This window comes from Hermetia illucens, chromosome 2, assembly GCF_905115235.1.
Source record: "Hermetia illucens chromosome 2, iHerIll2.2.curated.20191125, whole genome shotgun sequence".
In the NCBI taxonomy this organism is placed as follows: domain Eukaryota; kingdom Metazoa; phylum Arthropoda; class Insecta; order Diptera; family Stratiomyidae; genus Hermetia; species Hermetia illucens.
The window spans coordinates 148,055,025-148,068,260 of NC_051850.1; the positions used below are offsets into that span (position 1 = coordinate 148,055,025).

The 13,236-nt window shown below is 37.1% G+C and overlaps 1 protein-coding gene across 2 annotated transcripts in view; it reads right to left on the reverse strand.

Moving 5' to 3' along the window:
• Nucleotides 1–13,236, reverse strand: part of LOC119650168 — a 133,033-nt gene that overhangs the window by 35,610 nt on the left and 84,187 nt on the right. The gene's annotated exons all lie outside the window — the stretch shown is intronic.

Consider the following 13,236-nt stretch of genomic DNA (forward strand, 5'->3'; position numbering starts at 1 on the left):
GCCAAATCTTAAGGTTGTAAAAAAATAGCAAACATAGATTAAGTAACTCATTTCAGCTATTTGTTCGTTTGTTCGTGAATACCTTTACTTTCCCTTGTAAGTCTGAAGTAATTACTTTACGTCACATCAAACGCCTATCCAAATTTGTACTGCATGCTGGATGAATTCTGTCTTCACATAGCATTGCCTATTTTCGTGGAAAAAAAACGCATTCGCCAAACTCGGTCTTTGCTTTCTCTCTAATAAATCACATGTAGAACAAACGTTGACAACCTCACGACTGAAAGTGTTAAATGACTTCATAAAAAACAACTCGTTTATACAAAAATGCATTCACTCGATTTGATTTGCTAATAGCTTTCACATATGGTGAATTTTTGCGCATTAATAATAGTAAATAATGTTTAAAAAATACTAGTCTGGTTTGAAGGTAGGAGACTGTTTTATTTTCTATAATATATTCATTTTTAATAGATCGCTAGATGTTTGTGGTCAGCCGAAAAGACAAATTGACAGGGAGATGGCTTTCAGAGAACCCGTTAGAAAAAGCAGGCTTATCTTTTCGTAAAAATGGCTTGGTATTTCCAAATATATGCTATGTCTTCCATTTATGAATATTCACAAATGAAAAAAATACATTTTTCATTTAAGAAAAAAGACAGTTAAAAAATGCGAATACCACTTAAGCCAATATTGTTAATAATTTATTGTAAAAAGCTGACAGGCCCGCCTAAAGTAAAAGGGACCCTGGCCGTGAAGAAAGCATTTAGATTGATAGTTTTATATAAAATTTAATAGAAAGTCGTAACTATGCTGTTCGTTTTATATTCCAAACCACTTCAATTGCAATTGTATATTCTTTTTCTTCAGCGAATCGTGTTCAATGGAATCTTAAAAATGCTAAAAAAAAGTGCAGAACAAATTCAAAAACGTTGCGTGCATATACAAATTACGTCAAACTTTCTCACCATTATTCTCCTAAAACTTATTATTGTCTTATTTTACCTACAAAACTTAATAGACAGCAATTGTGTAAAATTTGGTCATCCTATTCTCTTCGTTTCATTTTCCGCCGCTTCAAGGGGAGACAGAAAACCAAACTTTGACGATAAATTTAATTTTAATTAATGAAATTAAAATTGCATTATAAATGACATCAGTAAAACTAGTAAGATTTCAATGGAACAATTATGTTGTCTAGAAACCTGTACAATGAATTAAACGTGTTTTTGTACGATCTCTCTTTGAAATTGCAATTCGTCTTTTTATTAATCAAAGTGCTGATTTTACTAGGTTTATGCTCGTAAAAAACCTAGTGATGAATTTTCTCTTGCATTATAATTCCACAATCTGATTTCTAAGAATATTATCTGCAAAAGAAATCTACGTATGTGGAGAATTAAGATATTTGGTAGCAGAGTGTATGGTGATGTTTAGCTGAAAGACACGTTAGCTGAAGGACAAGGATGTTTAGCTGAAAGACAAGGAAAATTCTACCAAAAAAAATGGGCATGATAAGCAGGCAAACAGACTTAACTTAAAACCTTAAAAAGTAATAAAAAATATGAATAATAAATATAATAGACGGCAAACAACAGCATCCTCCTGGAATCTGTATTATCCCATTTGATGCAAGAATTCACGAATCTCGTCATTATTGTGCTCGTCTTCATGATGCACTCTCTTCAAAGTGCCCCCTCTTCAAAGCCGATAAAAACCCCTGGCGTTTACCTCTGCTACCTTAAAAAGTTATGGCCCTTCAAACTGGGTTTTTATGTCATCATGGTCAAATTTGAATTTTGACTGTACCCCTTGAAGAGTAGAGAATAGAGAAAAAGGTCTTCTCTTGCTAATCCCGTGAAATTTGCGCCAGTCACTCCCCTTAAAAACTCACGACTCTTCAAAGTGGGGCTATTTTCAAGTCAAAACATTAGGGTTTAATTTTGAACTACATTCCCGCAGAAGTAAAGGAGGGTATGAAGGGAGAAACGAGAGTCCGTCCCTCTCAGATCCCGTTGAAAAGTCACGATGGTCGACCCCCCCTAAAGAAGTTATGGCGCTTCAAATAGAAGGTAATTTGGTACATCTCTGGCAGAAAGTCTATAATCCAAAGTAAATCGAGGCACCTATGATATATTAGATTTCAGCAGCTCCGCTCCCTTCCTTTTACGATGACTGTAAGATACTGAAAAAAAAATTGAGAATGATATTTAAATGCTTTTTATGAGACACCAAAGACAGTTTTTGTTTTTGGATGTTTAGTCAATGCTGACATCAACCGTCAGAGCCAAAAGACCTTGGTGTCATATGGTATGAACAAATCAATTCAATAATTTTATCGACATTTCCTATTACCATCATAGATTTAAAACCGTACGGGGCAGCGGTTTCCGTAAAATGAATCATGTTTCCGAACAGAGCGTTGCCAATCAATAGTGGATGATAGAGAAAAAGTTGATACTCTTTCTACTGAACAACAAATTTCTTATAAAGTATCACTTGAGTGGGATATAGAGTTATATATTACGGACAGATCAAAACAGCATTTAAATACTGGGGATGCTGGCCCACTTCACAGTGATGTTCACAGAATATACTGAGATTTTCCCGAACAGGAAAGTTTAATTCGGCTACCAACATGTCTGCCATTGATCGATTTTGCGTCGGAAATTCATAGTCTTCCATATGATGTCGTGCTAGAACACTGCTGAAGAATAGCAAAAAGAAATCAGCTAAGATTACAACATCACCTAACAACACAATATAATCGCATCACCTAACGTTATTGCATTACCAAACATCACCGCATTACAAAAGTGAAATACAAATATAACATCACCTCACATTATCGCTCTTCGTAGTACAAGTGGCTGTGGCAGTTGGCGATAATGACGCCGAGTATCGGACTGGCTATGGGCTCGCTTCAGGCTGGCTTAGGCAAAATGATTTGGGATGCATGTGCAGATTATTGCCTTTAAGTAATTGATTTGTTAGGTTATTGATTGGGAGGCGACTATCGAGTGCTGATGCCCACTATCGGTTGTTCTCTGGGCTGGCTTTGATGTGAAAAACATATTTCGATTTTGTGTGATAGACAAACTTTTATTTATGCCAAGTAAAAATAACTGCTAAATCAGGTAATGCTCGTTCGCAAAAATCATGATTCCCAATTTTTTGCATGTAAAAATATTGTATTATACATATTATCATCTTTGTTTTTTTTGTGTTTTTTTCTTCTCTTGTATGCAAGGTTCACTTATTTTTCATTGATACCTATTTGGCGCTGTCGTATAGTTACTTTGTTATGAATGTAATAAATGCAGGGCCAATTATTCTAGAAATAAGTAATATATGGTATTATCGGCTGCCAACTATTAATTTATGATGTTGATGATATAACATCATATGTACGGTTAGAGTAATGAAAGGTTACGTTCGTGATATTACTAAGTAATATTACTTTTTCCAAAAAATAATATCAGATTACCTACTAAGGTGATGTTTTACGCGCTTTTAGTTACGAGTTATTCAAGTAGTCGCAGTTATGGCTATGATGGAATAAATTTCGACCATATCAAAAGAGATGAATACAGGATATCAAGGACATGCCTGCATTGGACCTGGCTATTGTAGATAAGCAATGATTTCCTTCAAGTGTAGTCCTTTGGCGATATCTAAAAATACAGCCACAAATGCGCGTCTCTAATCGTATAATCAACTACCTTTTAATCAAATTCACCAGATTTTGAATCAGCTGAAACTATTTTAGGGGATTGGAACTTAACCAAGCCAACTGCTCCAATAGCTATCTACAGTATGTTGTTTGTTCCTTATGCAGATTTTAGCTCTTCAGTCATGTGACATCAGAGGATCGGTGAATCATATTTACGACTAATTTATGAACAACTTAAGAGGGCCACTCCGCATTAAAGATTTTTTCTCATCATTTTTGGGGAATTTCGAAGAACTGAATAAAGATACAAAGATATTTAATAATATCTTGAGCATGCAAAACATTTTTTCAGCTCGATATCATCTCGGCTCATTAGTGACGACGCGGCAACTTATCCACGCATCTAAAAAAATATTGAAAAGTAAATTTTTGACTGCCGTGAAAATTTCAAAAAATTTCGTAGAATAGATTTTGAGTTCGGGTGCCTCATCAAGGCCATCGACATAAACCTGACATATGACAATTCACCTGTTTAACACTGTAATTTCCGAATGACTCGAATAATAACAATAATAATCGTTGGCGCAACAATCCATATTGGATCAGGGCCTTGAAGTGTGTTAGAGCATTTCATTCAAGACCGTGACTGTACACTACAGTATACTGTAGGATGCAATGTGGTCAGCATTGCGCTCGTCCGAGATTATTACCCTGATTTGACTCAGGTACTCATTCACAGCTGAGTCGACTGGTATCCGACGTCAGATCACGATACAAATCCCACTGCCACCAGTGAGATTTGAACAGCGGCATTCCGTACGACAGCCTTGTGCTCTAACCACTCAGCTATCCGGAATGACTCGAATGATATCGAAAAATCACTTTGACCAAATATTCTATACTATATCTGGATACAAAAATCGAGTTCTCAGACTCCACATACGGGATAACCGCCTTAATACCTATATACGGAACCGCTGCGATATTTGGATGTTTTAACTTAAAAGAAGATACCATTTTACCAAGGGGGTTTAGTAAATATTTCGATATACCACATTTCAGGAGTCTTCCCCTTTTTCAAAGCAAGATCTTCTTCGTACCACCCCATCCAAATTGCGATTTACACCAGAAATTGGCATATCGCGAATGCCATGATACACAAAATGACATAATTCCCCTAAAATCCAATTTAAAGTTAGAAATTTAATGTTTACGTATGTCTTTCGAATTTCCACCTGGCCAGTACCTTCTTAAATGTGCCCTTACTAATAGGCTAGAGGTATGAATGCAGGAAATTCGTCAACATTTGTGTCTAGTATCAAGCAACAAATCCTAGACATAGCTCTAGGGAATACTTTTATAAGTAGGTTGGTTAAGAATTGGAGAATACCGAATGATCGAGTCGGAGTGACAAAATAATTCAATTTGATATTGAAGTTAACTCTGGAATAAATGGAATAGTGAAGAATTCCAGAAGAACATATTGGGATCCCTATATACCTGAACAACCACATAATTCATTCAAAGGTGGGCATGGTAAGAGATTAAAAGGAAGAAATCATAGCCCTTATAAGGCTAGCTGTACATACGGTAGCCAAACCGAGAGCTGATGCTAGAAAATTCTCCAATGTGGTAATGCCAAAATTGAAAAACATCATCGATCGTGATTTGCATGCGCAGTATAAGTTCGATAAATTCTGAGGGCATTGAACAAACCACAGAAGCATCTTGGCTAAGAAGAGCAAAAAGGATGATGAGACGTTTGTCGACGATGAAGAGAATAGATTCTGGCTATTTCGCACTTCCCAACGTCCTGAAAGACAGTGCCATGTTGTCTAACACCACCACCACAGAAAACTGGAGAATAACGAAAGAGATTTGTTCGGAAACTAAAGATGGTCAATGAAAATCTTCAAACAACCCAAACGATCTGGAACTGATGGGATCTTCCCAAGAGGTGTGGAATCTATTTAACATCCTCTTCTAGATCTTGGGATGCATACTAAAACAGGCGAAAGTTGCCTTAATCCGAAATTGGAAAAACCTCCTTTTTACCCTAAACATTTCAAGCCCATTCGTTGGCTTCTGTCTAAATGTAGCAAGTGGTGTCATTTTCTGTTGAGTTTAGGGAATGCTCCCAATACATAGGGAAGAGAGGTGCAAATATTATTTTTGACGCAATATGGCTTTGTAGGGTATCAAATGAAGGGAAATTTGCTCTGGTATTTTTGGTATTGGATGAAATATAGGAGAGGAAGATGGAGGGCCCAAAGGCCCCAGAATGCTCTATGATCATTTTCCATGTAATGAGGTCGTATTTACAGCGTCTCTTTGGATTGACATATTTTTTGTATCGAAAACCGCACATTATTTTTGCTTGGTAATTGGATCCCACCGCAATTATGTACAATAGATTTTGTTTGTTCTTTAGATAATTAGCAGATCCCAGCAAATCACACAAGCACTAGGAAACTTAAGTACGCCTTCACCAAACCCTTAACAATTTTGGCATTCCTCGAGGCTCGAGGCTACCACATATACGATTGAATTTTCTTCAAAATTAAATACATTAATACATAAATTCTTTTAACATCTACTAGTTAATTTAGTATTATTTAGAGCTTGGCTTGGCATTGGTGAAAACCTGTAAAGATATCCTTAGCAAGGCCCATACCAACGATTGAAGAAATCACTGAGCCGCAGTGTTGGGTCGCAGCTCTTCGCATTCCAGAGCTCAGATGCGATATTGTCAGGTCCTATTGCTTTCCCCGATTCCCGATTTCCCGATTTCTAAGAGCACAGCGATGACAAAAATTACAAAAATACAAAAAAAATTACAAAACAAAAAAAATCGACATTGAATTTTCTTTAAAAACACGAATAGATCATTTGCCAGTTAGTAAAAAAACTTATAAATCCAGGTGCCAACTATAACATCACTCTTCTCTACAGTTACTTTGCACTTATCCAAACAACGCTAATCAAAATCATCAGGTGAAGTAAGAAATAACAGGTAACAAAGGTGAGATCATTTTGACCCCAACGGTTTTTTAGTATTTCCAAAAGTACACTCATATATACTCATAAGGCGTTGGCATTGAATAAAAAGTTTGACTTGATGACTTAACTTCCAATATCACAACGATTGCAGGAAAAAAGACTATTATTCACTGATCGTAACTTTTATTGTATGGTATCCGGAGACCTCCAAGAATTTTGTATCAATTCAATTGCAGTGATAAGAAACACAAACAAAGAGCATTGTATATAGAGGGACGACCGACGGTGCCGACGAGGCCCCAATTGATAATAATTGCTTTACATTTAAATAAAATAGACTCGAAGTATAGGTGCAGGAAATATTTGAAATTAAAAGAAACTGGTGAGCTCAGAAACTTCGAAATAATAAAATTATTTTATTGTTGGTGTCGATGATAAAAAGAATTGAAAATTTAATCGGTTAGGAACTTCTTCGTTGTTTTGATGGACATCAATGTTCATCATCATCATCAACGGCGCAACAACCGGTATCCGGTCTAGGCCTGCCTTAATAAGGAACTCCAGACATCCCGGTATTGCCCTTATAGACTTTCCGGGTGGGATCATCTTCATCCATACGGATTAAGTGACCCGCCCACCGTAACCTATTGAGCCGGATTTTATCCACAACCGGACGATCATGGTATCACTCATAGATTTCGTCATTGTGTAGGCTCATCAATGTTCAACTGAATGAAAACAGATGCAATTGACTTACAGAGTTATTTTAAACACGTTTGCCAAAATAATCTGTAAATCAGCCTTTTATTTGATACATGTTACTATATTATATTTATTATTCTGTAATGAGTTTTCTTTGCCTCCCACAGTCCTAGTTATCAATTGAACATTCAACTTTGCAACGGAGTTCTCTAGGTCTTCCGAATGCCTTCGGTCTTGCCTTTGAAAGAAAGTTTTGGAATTCTTTTCCTATCCATCTGCATAGCCTGTCTACTGGGTTGACCGAATTTAAATGTGAGTTGCTGTGCGCTACTCGTCGTATTGCATGAAAACTTCAATTCCAACCATACACTTTCTTGACTGCTAGTCATTATCCGACTGGTTCATAATTAAGATGCCAACACCGGAAAAGAATTGGCAAAATCAGTGCCCTACAAAGTGTAAGTTTGTACAAATTTATGCGCCTTAGTCCCAACAGCACTAATTAGTATAGCTTGTACTTTCAAACTCAGGCAAATTTGTAATGAACTCTAACCTTTAGAAGTTTGAGGAGTAAATCGCGCTTCCAAATTATCTAAACTCTGTATCACACAACACATTATTGAAAAGAAGAATTTTCGCAAATTTCCCCCCCAACTATCTACAAAGAGAGTGCATTAAACAAAATTTATTTTCTACTAGTACAAAGAATAACATAAGCAAAATAAATAACGAGGATTATTAACATTTCTTCTTCTTCTGGAAGATCTACTTTGGCTTTATCATATCACCCCTGAATTTACTGGAAATCCCCCCTTAACAAATACAAAATTGCAGTAATATACTCATAAATCACAACATGGAACATCCTACTGGAAAGTTTGCTGGAAATCTGAACATTATTAACAAGGTTATAGGAGGTCACAATTGGTTTTTTGCATAAATTTACTGTACTATTTCAACGTATCAAGGAGATTCTCAAATCGGATCTACTCCTTATTCACTATGATCGGACACTATGCTTCCAGCCATTAGCAAACCGTCAACAAGCTACGCGAAATATTAGAATAGCAAGATAATCAATTTTATCATCACGAATAGAATATACTAAGTGTCAAACAAGGACGCCTGTTTTTACAACCAGCGTGTCATCAGACCAGCAACTATACGGTCTAAAATTTTCAAACTTCTTCACCGCGAACACCTTGGCATCCGTCGCATGAAGTATCTAGCTCCCAATTATTTTTACTAGTCAAACATGGGCAACAGCATCAAGAGTATCATCTGTCAAACTGGACTAGTTTCTTGTCAAAAACAAAAACAGTGAATTCACATCAACTATACACAACTATTTTACGGGAAATGTATTCTCGTAATCCTCGGTCCCTACTCCAAATCCCCGGAAATTTTTCGTATTCTTTAGTGGAATTCTACGCATACTGTGCGGTATATGATACTAAAAATGCTCGTTAACGACAAAAAAACTCAATTATACCCGTATGAATTTAATCTTTTTACCCCGAACAACATTAAGTGCCAGACAGCCAGACAACCATTTTCAGCAGAAATCCTCTCCAACCGGAAGATTAGGATGACGTTGGCCCTCAACATGGAGAAACAATTCAACAACAAACTAGAGGTACAATTAATTTTTGGAGGATTGAGGAAGTCCTGAGTCTACAGCAATCTGGTAACGGACTGCACCAATTGCAAAATAACCTACTTCCACTATTGTGGTTCTCGGACTCCTCTTAAGGTTTAAAATTCCAAATTACTCAAAAAATGTATAACGGCGTTCTTTGTGATCAACGAAAATCTTGGACCCAAAATTTATTGCTGTATTATCCGTCTTGTCATCCCCCATGGTTCTGAGTATTGACACACTATCGACGACAACGAACGGCACTTCGCGGTAATAGAGGCAGTGCCGTAACATACCATGATTGCATCGAAAATGAGGACATCTGCGATCACGAATGCATCCACCGTGTAGAAATTGTGAGGGAGGGATCTTTGATTTTCTGAGTATCAAAGTCAATAGCAAACGACCCAAAGGAGAACCGAAACAAGTCGGGAAACCGGAAGCTGAACGCTTCAGGTATGAAGGAGTTTGTTTATTTCGTTTACCTAGCACGTTATAATGCATGATTCTAGGATGAAAGGATGAATTTACAACTTACTGTAAAACATAGTCAATTACTAAAAATAAAAATAGCAATATACTATTATTAACTTTATTTGAAAAGCCATCAAAGCCTCGGTCTCATATAGAGGCATCCTCCTGATTTTTTCAGATTTTTCGGTTGCGTAGAGTCGACTTCATGCACTCCTCACCTTTCCAACAAATGGCAAAACTAATACCGGCTTCAGAAAGTAGTAACCGAGACCTTTCATTTAATACCTCACATAACTATATTTAGCGAAAAAAATGTACAACCCTCTTTTGCATGTATCCCCCCTCCCCCCGTTAAATTCGATGTAGAATGATGTATGCGTGAGCATACACGGTTCCCACCTTTCCACCAAATTTGGTGTCAATCGCTAAAACCGTTTCCTAGAAAAATTCACGTGGCAGACAATAAACCGATTTTAATAAGGTTTTATTTTACATAAATGATGATTTGACGCGTTATATGGTGATTTGACAGCCTCTCAACTCCTCCCGGAGCAGACCTATGACCGACCGAGATGACGACGCGACGGGCCAAGTGCCTCTATAATTTCTATATCTTTGGAACGTGAAGGATGTGGTGTTTAGTAAGTCCAGCAATGGCCGAGATCTCGCAGATCTAGGATTTTTAGGTAAATATTTTCTTTCTTTTTTTGACATTCGTTTCTCCTCTCTCGTCACGTTTTACATCTGAAAAACTACCATTCCCGTTCTGCAGAACTGAATACACAGAATTCAAAATTATGCACTTATCAATCACAATATGGTATAACTGGATAGAACGGGCATTAAATGACAAAGGCAATGTGTCATTTCTTCACTACAATGGTCGCTTCGCTTTCTTAATCAAAGACACAATTCTTGTGGGTTGATCTTCAAATTGCTCCCGTTCATGATTTTTTTCGTCAATCATCCGAATAAAGTGCACGAAATATAAAATAATAGAACTTTAAATTGAAAGGAGTAGAACGTTTTTATTGTTTTGATAGGAACGGAGATGGGGTTAAATGGGTGAATTTATCGTATTATTTTATTAAGACAGATAAAATTTCAATTTGAATTTATATACATATCTCTTCATTTCATTCACTGTGCAGAACTGAAGAGGAAGCTACTTTGACATATTCAATAAGATGGATGCAGCTAGAAATGACAACAATCAACCAAAGTGTTCCTTGTTATTGAAAAAAATAAGTCAGGGAACCGGAATTTAGACGCTTCAGGTATGAAAGATTTTGTTTGTTTTTTATGTAAGTATATTTTAGTGTAGAACTACCCCATTTGTATGTAGCCCGTAATGCATATGTATATTCAGCATGTCAAACTACTCACTTTAATGTGATATTGATATTTAGTACTTGTTGAGGATGCTGGGAGTCCTGAGTCCGCATTGACTTGATGGTGGACCGAACCATTTGGGAAGCAACTTACTTCCTCTCTTGTGGTCCACGGACACCTCTTTTTTGGGTCAAACGCCCAAGTTTATCAAAAAAAGGTGCCCGGTCCGTCCTCAAGTGGATGCGGATTTAGGACTCCCAGCATCCTCAACAAGAAAAAAAATTCACTTCGGTTTGGTTTAGGTCTGAACTTACGATGGATTTCACTTCAATATAATTCGCACTTATGTCGTGTTTCCGATTAAACATAGTATAGGCCATGTATCGATCGCTTCACGCACGGTATGAAGCGGCATTTCTCAAGCTGCACGCACGATGCTGGCCTTCAAACTCTCCAAATTGGTGTAAGTTCGATCGCAGGCAGTCTCCCCTAACTTAGACCAAAGGCTGTAGTCCAAAGGGTTCAATTCCACATCCTCTAACATATTTTCGTACACGCTCGCATTAGTTTTGACGCCGGCCTCGCAGAAATGAATATCAGTTACTCCTTCAGTTTTGGCGTTAACATATGGCTAACGCACCGCCGGTAGGCACCGAGACCGAGATCTTCTCGTAAAATACGACGAATGTCCTAAAAACGAATCGTTTGTTTACCGGCAACCTTTTTAACAAACTATGAATCTTTTAGGGCGTATTCCCACATTGGTGCAACACAATAATCGCGATTCTTTTTTCGTAGTTACTGAACTTCATCATGTTATCGTTCACGCGCTACTGGCCTTCGAAACCTGAAAGTCTGACGGAAGTGAGGTATGGGGTTAGGTACTCTCCGTGCGTAGTGTGACCAGTTTCGGCGGCCTAATATTTCTCGCTATACGCATGGACTGACAGAACATATGGCTATACTATGTATATAAATGGAGCGATTACCACCTGTCGCTACTTTCGGTCACACTGTTCCCAGGTAGAGCTGAGGCAGCGTCTGATGAGTTGCCTCTGCCCTGGACGAAACCGCCAGTCAACTTTTTTTCATATTTAGTAATTTGGGTTGCAGTGAATTTACAATGAAAAGACAATTTTAAGCTATTGTAACTTTATTAGTAATAGTGCGATTCTTATCAAACTTAGAGATTACGCTTCATACCATACTCTATATTACTGCAACTCTGAGATAAACTTAAAGGAGGCTTCTAGTCAATTTCTTCAAAAATATAGTAATATACTTTTATTTACTTAATTTGAATGGGTATCGATATGGAGAGTATCTTGAGGCCTGGACAGTGCATAGAGTCTTCATGATTTTTTTAGAGTTTTCGGTTGGGTAGTTTCTGAAATTGGGTCCATTAAATAAATTATCACTTTCGACACTCCGCACTCCCGCTTTTTCAACAATTGTCAAAATTAATACTGGTTTCGAAGTACTAATCGAGACCTTTCATTTGATACCCAACAAGACTATATTCGGTGAAAAAAATTTGCATGTTTAAGGACCCCCCTCCCCCAAACTGTTTTTCAAGCAAAACCTTAATTATAGTTGGGGGAACCTTTCACTCCTTTTCCTGATCATGACTAAAATAAGCGGCAAACGCAATATCTAAAATAAAATTTGACCAAAGTGATGATTGAAACTAACCATCAGAGAAGTCAATATTGCTTAAGCTTTTCCTTCCGTTCTGATGGAATATCGAGAAGTTGGCCCCACCATTCGAATGAATGAGTCTCTGCAGAAACAAAATATAACGGTGTTGTAAACCTAGCATTGAAAATAAAGAGGTTTTTCGCTATGAAATCGAACTGCACTGAACTAGGATCGAGAGCCGCGGTGGTCTGATAACCTGAAATGTCAAATGTCAAACGGAAAACTATTATAACTTCATCTTTTTCTTTCTTTCATAACCATTGAGCATTGTTATCGGAATCAGAGGAAGGAAGGTCAAAACAGTCTTTTACAAGTAGTGTCATAAATGTATGCCCATGTATGTGCGGAAGCACTTCAGTCATTGAACGATTAGTTCATTCCCTCAATAGTTCAGTAGCTTCTTCCATTAGAAATTATTAGAAATAAATGGAGTGGATGGAGTCATCATATCTATACTTATCTATGATGTCATAACACAACTCTTCAAAGTAACAAGAAAAGAAGAAACAAATCATTACTAAGCACTTTATTCTTTTATCCGTATTCTCTGATTAGCTTCTCTTTGGAAAAAGAAGCCACCAAGTTCACGATTTCGAGGTCAAATTAACAAAGGCTTTACTTTATTGATATTTAACAGATCTTAACTTGATTTAAGATCTCTTCATCTTCGTCCAAACAATCAACTACATAATGCTTGAAAGTGACTTGATGGTTGTAA